The sequence below is a fragment of the Xiphophorus maculatus genome, chromosome 13, assembly GCF_002775205.1.
Source record: "Xiphophorus maculatus strain JP 163 A chromosome 13, X_maculatus-5.0-male, whole genome shotgun sequence".
NCBI lineage: Eukaryota > Metazoa > Chordata > Actinopteri > Cyprinodontiformes > Poeciliidae > Xiphophorus > Xiphophorus maculatus.
The window spans coordinates 693,929-706,473 of NC_036455.1; the positions used below are offsets into that span (position 1 = coordinate 693,929).

At 38.9% G+C, this 12,545-nt stretch overlaps 1 protein-coding gene across 2 annotated transcripts in view; it reads left to right on the forward strand.

Annotated features, from left to right (window-relative positions):
• The first annotated feature begins 6,068 nt into the window (after nt 1–6,068).
• Nucleotides 6,069–12,545, forward strand: part of atxn1 (ataxin 1) — a 110,120-nt gene continuing 103,643 nt past the window's right edge. The window contains exon 1 of one of the 2 annotated variants that reach the window (XR_002753711.1): nt 6,069–6,335. The gene's annotated coding sequence lies outside the window, so the exon portion shown is untranslated. The remainder of the gene's footprint in view (nt 6,336–12,545) is intronic. The other variant, XM_023345144.1, reaches the window with a different exon arrangement.

Consider the following 12,545-nt stretch of genomic DNA (forward strand, 5'->3'; position numbering starts at 1 on the left):
GAAACTAGATCCACTTTAAGCTTTTCTAAAACTTTCTTGCTGTTTGTCTGTTGTGTTCCATGGTTTTTTTATGATGCTTTCTGTTCTCCAACAAATGTCTGAGGCCTTCAGCGAACAGCTGGAATGTTACTGATTAAATGACAAGAAGCATTTAATCAGTAACATTAAATGTTGTCTGCTAAACGGGGAGCTAAACAAATGCAGATTTGAATTTATAAAAAATATGTTGAAAAGTGTGTAACAATTTCCATGCCCTGTACAGTGAGGCATTACTTTATGTGGGTCTATCCCACAGATCATATTAAAGCACTCAGGATTAATTCACAAACTCTGCCTGCCTAGGATGTGCAGATTCAGTTGCCTCCTGGTAATACATAGATTAGGAAACTCAGTGCATTGTAATCCTCCATTCTTTCCATTTCCCTTGTCGTGGAAGGGAAAAGGTGTGTGAGAACAGGTAAACTGTTAGCAGGCTTTTGCTGCAGGATTACACTTGCAAGGGCGGCTTTAAGCCTGCATGATTTGGTTGCTAGAGAGGAACAGAAGAAATGAGGTCACATTTCTAAAAGAGTAGCTTGATTTTTATCATTCTCGGAGCGGTAATATTAACAGTTATATTTAGTAGATGTGTAACAGCAACTCCATTACACATTTACACAAATAAAGACAGCTTCCAGTCTTCATTTTTGACAGTCTTCTTCAGAGAAGAAGGGTAGAGATCCTCAAGAAAGGCTAAGGCAAGTGAATTACTTTTTGCTGGTGGAGTGAGTAATGGCTTTGGAGGCGATTACCCTTGGATACAAGGGTTGAAAAGTTTATGGAGCCTGAATGGGAGTTGGCGAGTTGAAGTTGCAGAGTGGCTGTGTGGAAGTAAGTGGGACTTTGCGCAGAGGAAAAGTGCTGGACTCTTGTGAGAGTTGAAAGAGCTTCTTGTCAATTAGGCAGCAGAGGAGCAGACCAGAAAGTTCCCAACGGCCTGAGGTGAAGCTGTGGTGGAGACATGAAGCAAGTTAGGGATTCTATAACAGATAGAAATGATGAATGAGCAATGAAGAATAACTTGAAGCAATCAGACGAGTAGTAAAGGAGACCAGTGGTAGCTGCCGAGTATCCCCTCAGGTCTTTTCATGTCTGTTATATGTTTGGGCCATTTTGCTAGTAAAAAGAGAATACAGATTTGATTGTGTTCTGTGTTGACACAACACTAGTTTCAGTGCTTGACTTTAAGACACTGAATGATTGAAAGATCAGAGTTAAATGGTTTGACAAACTCATCTGGGTGTTGTGCTAAAACTGAGAAAACGCCTCACAAATCATAAGAAAATCCTTAAATGAGCCTCAGAAATCCAGAAGATCTAGCAATCAAGATTACTTTAAACTGTCACTACTCTTAGGGAGCAAACAAAATGACTCCAGACATTATTGTTATTGTTTCCAGTGTCTGTTCACTAAATCAAGAAGTAGCACTAAACATGTGTATTCTGGAAATGCTTGCAGATTTGAATAAGAGATGGTGTAAATAGGGAGCAGTTCATATGAAGACTGTATAGTAATGGCTGTTTTTAAAACTTAGAAGATCTGCTTTCTTTTTCTACTGAGGTCTTCTTTAGTCAAAATCCCTAATGACCTCGTGTAGACCTCTTCTACATGCCGTACATCACTTTTCAGCAGCTATGCAATGAAAATAAACCACTATAAGTCTCCTAAAGGCCTGACTAAAGCTAATGTTAATTTATCTTACAGTGACAGTTTAGCTCTCTTGTTTATGTGGCAGATCAACTCATGTTTGTTGCAATATTTCTGCTCAAGCAGACTTGTTTCCTTGTGTGGTGCGGAGGAGTATTTGCGCAGCCAAAATCAGTGGCAGATGACATTTCATTATGAGTCATTTAACAAAGAGGTATGCACATTTAAGCTCCCTCTTTCTATTTCTCATACAAGCCACACCCAGTCATGCTTTATTGTCCCTGAGTGTTCACACCTTCAACAGAGAACACGGGTACATCTCTAGGGAGTAACCCAATGTTGGAAAAATGGAAATGGAAATGGAAAACATCTCCTCTGGGAAGTTCTTCAACTACACAGTGGCAAAACAATACATGTCCATTTGTAATAATGTTTTCCCATAGTTTCAAGCAATTTAATTGGAAGTTTTAGCTGATGTCAAACTGCTGAACTGGTTACTAGTCGCTCCAGCCCGTAGCTGCGTAGCAACGATATGTTGCAACTCTGTGTAACACAACTAGACTGTAAAATTGATTTGTTGTTAAATTCAATTTAATTCAAAAATACTTCATTAATCCCAGAGGGGAATTAAATGCAAAACTATTATGCAAACTTCTTCAAAAAGTTGCTTTAGATGCTGATGGCTGTGGGGAAGAAGGATCTCTGGTAGTGGTCAGTGTTACAGCAGCACTGAAGAAGACTCTGACTGAAGACACTCTGGTGTTGTATAACAGCCTCACTGTCTCAGGATGTTCAGGGTTGTCTGTATTTTCTTGATTTCATGAAGAATCCTTCTTTGTACCACCATCTCCATTGGTTGCATGCTAGTCCCCAGAGCCATGAAGGAAATACATCTTAACTTTCACCCCCAAAACACTTACCTGTGACTCAATGGCTCCAAGAGGACGCTGGTGTCCTCGACACAGAGAATAATCTGAATCTGTGATCATCTACTTTGTTTTGTTCACAGTGAAGTCAAGATGATTGTTCCCACGCCATTCTGCTTTAGATGGCCTCACCTTTTCCTCAAGCACCGTTGGATACATGTTGAAATTATTGGTGAATTCTGTGATGTGAGCTGTCCAGAAAAACAAACAAAACAAAAAAATAGTAATAATTTAATTTTCTTGAAGTGAAATGATTGATTTTAAATTCCTTAGAGACCGCTTCAAATGTCTTATCCAACTAACAACCTGCTACAGTCTTCTTCCTGAAGGCCTCAGATGGATGTTTGCATCTGGATAGAGATTGATCTTTAGATTTAGTGATTGATCTGGATTAGCTAACTTTCACTTGGACAGTTGGAAGCACGCTAAGCTAAATGTTTAAAGGTTTAACACTAGGATGATACAGTTTTCGAGTCCTTCCCATATCGGCTCAACAGGGCCAAAAGGCCGGAGTCCACCCTGACGACTCTGATGGCTCAAATTAGCATCCCTTCTTCAATTGTAAATGTGGTCGTTGACCGTCGGGCCAGAAGGTGGGAATGTGAATAGTCCATGTTGGGGGTGGGTATCTATGATACCTGCAGGAGATCAGGTCTCCTGTAGGTAGTGCTCTTCAGTTTAGTTTTGAAGCATACATGAAGTGTTTTTGGAGAGATGTGACCTTTTGCAGCTGATCCATGATGTTGTGCTGCATTATCCAGGTCATTTTGCCAAATGTACATAGAGTTTGCAAAACATACAATCTGTTTCAAGAAATGTTCAAAGGTTTTTCTAAAAGAAATTAGTAATGTTTCTCTTTGAAATAAAGCTAAGAGGGTATAAAATGACAGTTTAGAAATAAACTTACCAAATTAATTGTGTTGATCCACCTCAAAAAAACATGGAAAAAGTGTAAGCAAAAGAGATCTGGGTCTCAGGAGGTTATAATGAATTCATTGTGCTTGGGTGCGCCAGTAATGGCCTTATTTACGGAACAAAAGCGCCTGTTGAAAACAGCTAATACATTGGAACCTCAAACATTGTCCTGAGCCGTATGCAACGAAATTTCGTTCTTTATACACCCTGTGCATTGAAAATGACAACAAAGTCAGTCTAAGTCGAAGTCGAAGTCTAAGTCTATTGTGCAACTGTGAGATGCGTTGAGGCCATTACCAGGGTACTGATAAGGTAATGGCCCTATTTACAGAACAAAAGCACCTGCTAGAGAAAATCCTTCAGGCCAGTTGGACTATCGAAGCCGATATAGGTATACGTCAAAGTGGACTAACTCTAGCCATTCTAGTTTAAACCGGGCACGGCTCCTTTGAAATACTGAGTAACAATGTCATAATAATATTTGACACCTCTGTATCAGATTGCTTTATACCCACTTTAGTGGAAATAGATGTGAGATTACACTAATTTATTCATCACTAAAAACAGCTTTTTATTACTTTTATTAAAGGTTATTTTCTTTTTACTAGTTGAATTTCTGAATGTTGATAAACGTTAGTTTAAATATCCATATGTTCCAATTTGTTAAGAAAACACAGGCTGTGTAGGTGGCTCTAATTTTTCATATGACTGTTTCTGTCTCCTGATTTTGAATTTTAAGGGCAGCTCTTTGAATTTACTTACTAAATTTAAAGAGTTGTAGAGTAATTCTGCCTCTGACACTGCAGCATAGCTATACCCATTGTGCTGTAGGGATAGGGAACTTTACCAAGGCACAACGTTTCTCTAATGGCAACCTTCAATAAGTTAAACCAACATTTTATATTCAACAGTGTATACATAAACAGCTGCTCCAGATAATACAGTAATCAGGTCTGTATAATCCACAACAGTAAGTCAGTTTTATTTGGTGTTAAAATATAACAATTGTCATGAAATGCAATGTGAAATCTTGTTATTCAAATATGAGTCCATCCAACTATGTGTCTTCATTTCTATGCATGCGGCGCATCAGCGTAATACTAAACCTCTGGCTCACAGGGCAGTCTACCTCTCTAGTTCTTTGTTTGTCACACATGTGACGAGGGTACAATGGACAGTAGGACAATAGTCCACTTATTGAGTGACTGGCAGGGAGCGGGATACATCCCTGATTATCCTTCACACTGCAGCCTCGTGCACCCTGCGGTTCATAGTGAGCGGTGTCAGGTTGCACTCCGCTGTAGAGGGAAAGGCAGTGCTGTCACACTGGAAATCTGGAAGGAGTCACAGAGGTCAAAGTAGTGAAAGGCTCTCAAAATAGATGAGAAGTGAAAGAGGCTGACTTAAATGATTTTAACAGGAAAGTATTGAAGATGCACAGATTTGGGTTTACTCATTTTGATTTTTTCTTTTTGAGGTCTGACCTGCCTGCAGTTCTGACCACAATCTCAAGGAACACTTGTGACCACTCTGGTACCGTTTGTATTAGAGTGACTGAAACAACCGGCACACTTAGAGCAAATGAGGAATATGATGTCATCCCACAGCAGTGTTTGACCAATCTTGGCAAACAGCATGAGGAGGAGGTGCTAAGCTGATCCTCCTGTTTGTAAAATAAATTAAAAGTTATTGCCAATATGTCTTGTTTTTGAAAACTTCATTAGCAGAAAGAGCTGTTTGACAAATGTCCTTACTTTCTTTTTTTTTTGTTGGTCTGTACAAATGAGTGATAACAGCAAATAGGGATGTTGGACAGATTTGATTATTTTGAGTGCACCTTGGAGGAAAAGATTCATTTTCAAGTGTGTGGAAAAAGTACAAGGTTAGTAAGCTTTAATATTTTTTTTCATAAATGAGATATTGTGTAATTCTTTTCTTGGAGTGCAAGGCAGCTCTGTAACATCTTACAATAAAAAATGTATTGTTTTGATCCATCCAGAGAGCAGAAAAAAAGTATATTTTCTTGTTTTTATATATAGTTTTTAAGGAGAGAAAATAAAAACCCACCATGCATAAAAGCTATGATATGAAATTGGCCACAAAATCTCTGATCGGTAGGTTTTATGCACTTCAGCACAGCACGTCTAAAGTCAGACTTATAACATTTTAGTTACTAACCCTTTTTGTTGCGGCCATCTTTTGTTCGTGTCTTTGAAAATGTAAGGAATGTCCACAGCTGAGATGTCCTCCAGGTTGCTGTCAGCTGACTGTCACTCATTGCCTTCAAGCAGAGCACGTTTTCTCTTAATCCTTGAGCCTCGATCACCAGCCATGACCTTATGACTTTATGACCTTCAAAAATGACAATAAAAGGGTTTAAGTAGAGACCAAGCTCTTCATAGTGAGGCTAAACTGTTACATTTGCAATAAAGAATGCAGCCAAGCCTGAGTTTAATATGCAAGCACAATTGAACTATTTCTAATGACGTATGTGCTTTGACATCCCCACGCCTTATCAGTGCTGTCAGTGAACTTCTCCTGTAATTCCGCGTCTGTTTGACCTTCTCCGAGCCCTGGATGTGTCATATTTTTGCATGAGTAGCTCGCAAACTGCTCCATTTGTGAATCTCTCCCTCTCTCTTTCTCTTTCTCCCTGGAGGTGGGGGCAGAGAGGTATTAGCTGTGCGCCGCAGACATCATTAGGAGGGGAGACGCTTTCCACCGTCAGCGCCGGAGCGGAGCGGAGCAGAGCAGGGGAGCCCTGGCAACAAGAAGACACACAAACTCAGCAGCCCGTTACACCCCGCAGTAAGTCGCACAAAACTACTCACTCCGAGCCGCTTTTTCCAAACTGTCACTGCTCGCTTTCTCTCTTTTGGAGCTCTGTTTGGACATAAAAATGGCTGGAAGAACTGGGTAAGGGTGGCGCTGAAGCGCTCTCTACCCGTCTCTCTTTACTTCAAAGCGTTTGGGAAATGTTCACTTCGCGCTCTGACTTATTTTAACAGTCACCAAACAGTCCGGGGGAACGAGGGGCATGGGTGGGTACACTTGTCACATCGCTGCTTTGTTGCAAAGTGAGTTTTTTTTTAGTGGACGAAAGAGGGAGCGGAGGTTTGCCTGGGTAGTGACCGAGCGAGGAGCGCGTTCGCCGGTCGAGTTGATCTCGGCCAGCCGCTGCGCTTCCCACTAACTGCGCCACTCGACCTCGGCTCGAACATGTTCTCTTTACGCTGCTTTCTCAGCGGTAAACACCGCCAGACTCTGCTGGATGTTGTTGCGAACGCTTGTTTCAATACTCTTAATTTGTTGACAGGGAATGTCAAAGGCAGGAGATTATTTTTTTTAACAACGTTTCACCATCGCGGAAGTGTTTCCCCTGAACACGAACTAGAACTACTCGCTAAAGTCAAGTTAAAATGCTCACTTTTGTTTGTTCCGAAACACTTTACAGCTATGAAATGGGTATTTCCGCTTGCAATTTGCACACGTTTACGGCTGCATGTGTAATATGTTACTACACGGTGTTTTACATTACCAGCTGGGTGTAAAGGACATACGGTTTGTGATTGCAGGACTACCCGTGATGTCATTCATCCGAGCTTGGACCATTATATAACGGGACTGTAGGGAAGCCTGTGATAGCAGGCTATTTTTACACTGTTTACACCTCAGAGCAGGGTAGGGCTATGCTTAAACTCACAATATGAATTTAATATGCCATCCAAATGAGGAAAAAGTGCATGTACATTAAGGGAGTGCTGCAGATGTAAAGCATGCACTTTAAGGTGTCCCCTGTCTTTTATGGGCGCCTGTGCAATAAACACTTTAACTAGTGCATTGTGAACATTTTTCTCATATTCTCAGTGAGATATCCTGCAGAGGGCTTTAATGTGCACATATTTAATTAAAAAAAGCCATACTCACAGTTATGACATTATTTAGTAAACTCTCTGAACTTAACTTTGAAGTGAAATATGTCCCTGAATGTTCAACAACGTGCACTTAAGTGATTGTAACTTCTATTTTTTTATTTGTCCATTAATGTTATTACATCCTCCTACTATCAATATTTTACTCATTTTCTAATTTTTTCAAGTTTTTTTTTATTTTTTATCTCTCTCCGCTAGAGATTTCAGCATGCAAGAACAGTGTGTGTTAATAATATTTACTACTACCTTTGATATTCAAGTAATTGTCAGAATTTTTTTGGGTATGTTTGTGGTAGTGGTGGCTTTTTTCCAATAGTAATTCAAAGGAAATGGCAGAGAGAAGGGTGTTGTGGGAGGTAACACAGCAAAGGTCTTGAGGTCAGGAATCGAACCCAGAACAGCTGCATGAAGCACTATAGCCTCTGTATATGGGGCAGCTCTCCCGCCACACCATGCTACGCCCCAGAAAGAAGTTTTTAGGAAAATTCTCCATAATTTTAGTTTTGAGATGGTTATAAAATGTAATTTTTCAAAACGTGAAGTGATGAAATGTGTATTTAAGTAGAAACTTACTTAACTATGCACATGAATTTATAGATTGAACTAGAGCTGTGCTGCTCTAGGTAACAACAGCACGTCGTGGCAAGTGGCTCATTCAAATCTTATGTTTTGTTGTCCTACTGCAATGTGAAACCAAACCTCATGAAGCATATGCAGTTTTGTACAGACTTGTTTTGGACTTTAAAGCATAAAAATGCAGTCCAATTGTGTAACAGTATAATTTCTGTTAATAAAACGCACCTTATTATTTATAACGTTATGGCCTCTGTCACATAGATTAGATATGGTCTCTAGTTTGTTCCTGGTGCTGTCTTATTCTCTCGCTCACAATGCTGTGTAAAAGGAAACAGACATCTTTGAAGTGCAGTGGAGGGCCATTCACATTCTGCTTTGCTCACTTGAAATATTCTCCATTTGTTGTTGTGTTGCTTTTATTGTTATATTTGTGGCTTCTCTAGTTCTGTTATCAAAATATTCATATAGAGTTCCACATTTAGGAGCATTCGAAAAGAAGGATTTATTGCTTATATTCTTCAGGTCTGTGCTTTAAGCTGATTTTTAAGATGTTTAAACTATGAACATTATGTGTATCTGTTATTAATTTTATGTTCTTAAAACCTGTTTAATCCCACCGGCAACAATTGTTGCCAGACATTTTTCCTAACTTCTGGAAGCTGTAAAAGAATTGTTTTGACTTTTAGCAGCTAATTTTAGTTTTTAAATCAAATAATAGAGTGTGTACTCTAAGAAATATCAATTTCATGTATCTAGTGTGATAGGTCACATGACTAGACCTCTTTACTTCCTGCCTGTAACGCTGGAAGTAAATGTGTGTCACAAACGTGTACAAGAGAAAGTCAGTAAATACTTTAATAAAAAAATATAAATAAAATATTTTGTACATATGTTCTTTCAAGTATCTTCTACTGATATATAAAGAAAATTGTATCCATTCATTCATCTTTTAATCATAAGAAGAGTGAATGTAAGTGTGGCAACAATTGTTGCCGCTAGCATAATACATAGACAGCACTGTGCTATGTGTCCATAGCTTTGCTGTTTATTCTATACGTCTTGCTGTTCTCACACAGCTTAAACTCTAAGATGTTTTAGATTTTCTAGGCCTGAAGGCAACCTCAGAATGATGTCTCCTACATCACTGTCATTCCCACAGTTGAACCCCTCCCCACCCCCCAAAAGCCGACCCTTTCCACAAAGTGTGGCCTATGCACTGAATGACCTCTACAAGATGGCGCCACGCCTGAAACTAGTTCAGGACAAGGCAACGGTCTTGTTCTTGGTCTGGTGGAACAGGGGCAATGGCCTCTCAGATGCAGATTTGTTCATACTAACATTTTCACCTGATTTTGCCTAATTGATTAAATAATCCAGTGAGATCAAAGGTCACATGGCACATTGAGACAATGACATCTGCAGGATGTGGCATTCAATTTTTATGTTTCTAAAATATTTCTGAGCACACTTATAACCATTCTTTGTTATAATAAGTTATGCATGTCATGATTTTTCTTATTTTTTTATGTGTATAAATAGGCTAGATTTGTGTAATTTAGACTATGAAGTTTCCCACCAGCAACAATTGTTGCCGAGCATAAAACCTACATTTTCACTAACATAACCAACATAAAATGTAATAATTCATAAATATCATGTGTGAGGGAGGTCCAAGGATTGAAATGCATGCTCTTACTTTGCAGGAAAAAATTTGGGATTAAACGGGTTAATTTGGCATAATGTGCCTGTTATGATGGCAATGTTCTGACCAGACATCTTTGTCTAACAATATGATTTCCAAAAGCTAATCTTTTTTGATAAAGATGAAACGCCTTATGACTTAAATTCTTGTTGACACGTTGTGTGTAATACAGAGGTGCACATACAATAAGAAATGACAATAACAACAACAGCAGCAATAAAAAACTGATTTAGATAATCATAAGATGTGGAACTGAAAACATTTGGAGGTCGGTCATCTGATATGTTTTTATATTTATCTTTGATCAAATATCTTTAATACTAAAAATGAGCTCAGTTGTGAGACTTGGTTTTGTCTTGGTTTTGATTCTCTGGTTCACAGGTTGAGGGATTGGTCAATAGCATGCAGGGCTTCAAAGCTAAAATAGTTATCAGAAATTACACGCTATTTTTACTTCAACAACTGATTCTTCTATTAAGTATTAGATGGATTATGAAAAAAGCTAAGAACACAGTGCTTGTAAAAAACACATGTAACAGCTATAAAGTCAACATTTTTATTTACTTAACACATAGGCTACACATAGTTCTGCTTTGCCAAATAGAAAATCTTTCTGCATTGTATATTCTGTCATTTGCAAAGCAGATCAAAGCAACAAAACAACATAGTTCTCACTGCAGATGGCTTCTGCATCCTCCTGAGATTGTGTCCTAATGGTAGAAACAGACTACAGAGCGACGTAGCTGTAAGATTGTGGAGAACTTCTGGAAAATGAACAAACAAACATGGATTTTTTTTTTTCCAAAGATTGAGGACAAAGAGGAAGTTGCAAATGATACAAAGGAGACTGGGATGCTGCCATGTATACAACAAGCAGGGTTTATGAGATTATTGTACTCACTGAAACATATTTTTGAATAACCTTGACATATGTAAGGTAGAGTGTTGGAGGCAACAAATAGCGAGGTTTAGGTGAATTAGTTTTAGGTCTGCTATCCTGCAGAAGTTTGACAAAAGTAAAGTCCATCTGTCAAGCTGGGGTTGACAGCATGGATGGAAGTCTGCAAGTTTATGAGGTTATTGATTTTGTGGTGGCTATGCTTTCACAGGCCAGGTTGTTAGAACTATAGCTAAGAGAAAAATAGCCAGCAGTAGGATGTTTACCAGGGATGTCCAAAGTGTGTCCTGGGAACAATTTGTGGCCCTCTGAATGATTTTTCTTTTTGTACACCCCACTACCAGAGTTCTTGAGAGCCATGTCAGCACAAGCAATTGGTTTAGATTAATAATTTTTTAAATATTATTTTGAGCAACATTTTCACAGATGAATAAAATCTTTTGCATCATCAGCTGTGAACTGGGCCAGAGATAGACATGCTGTATTTCCAAAAAGGTACTTTAGCATCTGACAGGTGTTGTTTTTGTTGGGCAGCAGTTGAAATTTATAGATTTTGGTTTTGCTCTATTGAGCAACAAAATGCTTATTTCTGAGGTTCGCTTCTTCAGGTGAACAAGACGTAAAAGATCCAACTGAACTTTTCTATTGTGTGATCATACCACTGTGATCCAGGCGTGCTGTGCCACCCACACACACGCACGCACGCCATCCACCCTAGCCTTTGATTCCAGCCGCCACTCACTTTCAAATGGTAATGAGAGGCAATTAGAAGCCAATGTGTCCTAATCACAAGCCATTTAACCGAGCTTGGCTCATTTGTCAGAGCCCTGTGTACATGGAGCCCCACAGACAAACACACATGAGCAGTACGTCTTGTAGATCTTGCCAAATGAGGGGGAAATTGTGTGTTTCTGTGTACGTGAGTGAGATTTCCAGGTAATGATTGGGTGGAGATTTCACAACTGAATGAGCGAGTGACAGAAATGGCTCTTCATGTGCAAGTACAGGGAGGACGAATGATGGGTGGGAGGGCCTCACAGATTGACCAGGGCAGCGAAACAACAGGTGTCAGTGGCTGAATGTAGAGGAAGGAGTGGGAACAATTCTTCATCTTGACATTTATTAAGAGTCTTAAGAGGCACTGTGCACATAGGTGCTAACGAATTGACATCAATTTATTTATATAGTGCCAATTTACAACAGATGTCTTCTCAAGGCACGCATGTCCAATTTGTATCCAGTTAGATTCCAATTTTGTCCACATTAAGTCCAGATTAACCCAGTAAATTCCAGTCCAATCTTATATTCAAATTCTACTCCACTTACATACAGTCCAATTCAATCCAGATTCATGTATGGTACAGTTAGATGCAGATAATCATTTATAGATTTACAGAGATATAGTGATCCGAATTCTTTGACCAATGTTAGGTCCTTAGTTCTAAACCGTTACTCTGAAGAATAAGTTAAATTAAATAAATTAGAATATGATAATATAATTTAGTAACTAAATTCACTAAGTGAAAAACGCAGATTGCATTTTCAGATCTCTGTTTCTGTTGATCATGATGATTTTCTGCTTACAGTTAAAGACACGACATTGATTTCACCATTACGTCAGACCAATGAAAACAAACATCTGTACTACAGAAATGTGGCCTTTGTAAAATGCATGCTTAAAACCTGCTGAAGGTTATTTCCAAAATATAATTTTTATCTGACAAACGAGCCTCATCAAACCGCATGTTTTAATTTACTGAATGTAAGTCTGCATCCTTAGATTACATCTATGATTCTCAAAATCCTGCCAACTTTAACCAACCCAGCATTATCCATGACAGACAGAGGCCCAAAAGGGTAAAATAAATACAGTTTTATTCCATTTAGCCATCTTTTTATTTTATTTTTTA